The following is a 520-nucleotide window of genomic DNA, read 5'->3' as shown; positions in this document are numbered from 1 at the left end:
GGACGAGGATCCCAATACTCACTTGGCAAATTTCCTAGAATTTTGCGATACCTTTAAAATTAATGGCGTTTCTGATGATGCCATTCGCCTTCGGTTGTTTCCCTTTTCGTTAAGGAATAAAGCTACACAATGGTTGAACTCGTATCAGTCACTACTTGGGAACAAATGACCGAAAATTTTTTATTAAAATATTTTCCACCGGCTAAAACAACCAAATTACGTAATGATATCTCTTCTTTTATGCAAATGGATATAGAAACACTCTACGATGCATGGGAGAGATGCAAGGACCTTTTGAGAAGGTGCCCTCACCATGGGTTACCACTTTGGCTACAGGTTCAAACGTTCCATAATGGCCTAAATCCTTTGACTCGGCAGACAATTGATGCAGCCACTGGAGAACTATCAATATAGACACCTGAGGCGGCTTACGAATTTATTAAGGAGATGTCACTGAATAACTATTAGTGGAAGTTATGAGAACAAAGACGACGAAAGCAGCCCGTGTTTCAACTTGACG

General features: G+C 40.4%; 1 non-coding gene across 1 annotated transcript; it reads right to left on the bottom strand.

Moving 5' to 3' along the window:
- Positions 1–213: 213 nt before the first annotated feature.
- LOC121208142 (small nucleolar RNA R71) lies at positions 214–320 on the bottom strand. The gene has a single exon (XR_005903112.1). It is a non-coding gene; the product is annotated as a small nucleolar RNA R71 (small nucleolar RNA).
- Positions 321–520: the final 200 nt, after the last annotated feature.

Source organism: Gossypium hirsutum, chromosome A01, assembly GCF_007990345.1.
Source record: "Gossypium hirsutum isolate 1008001.06 chromosome A01, Gossypium_hirsutum_v2.1, whole genome shotgun sequence".
Classification (NCBI taxonomy): domain Eukaryota; kingdom Viridiplantae; phylum Streptophyta; class Magnoliopsida; order Malvales; family Malvaceae; genus Gossypium; species Gossypium hirsutum.
The sequence above is the reverse complement of the archived record's forward strand: the minus strand, read 5'-3'. Positions and strand labels throughout refer to the sequence as shown.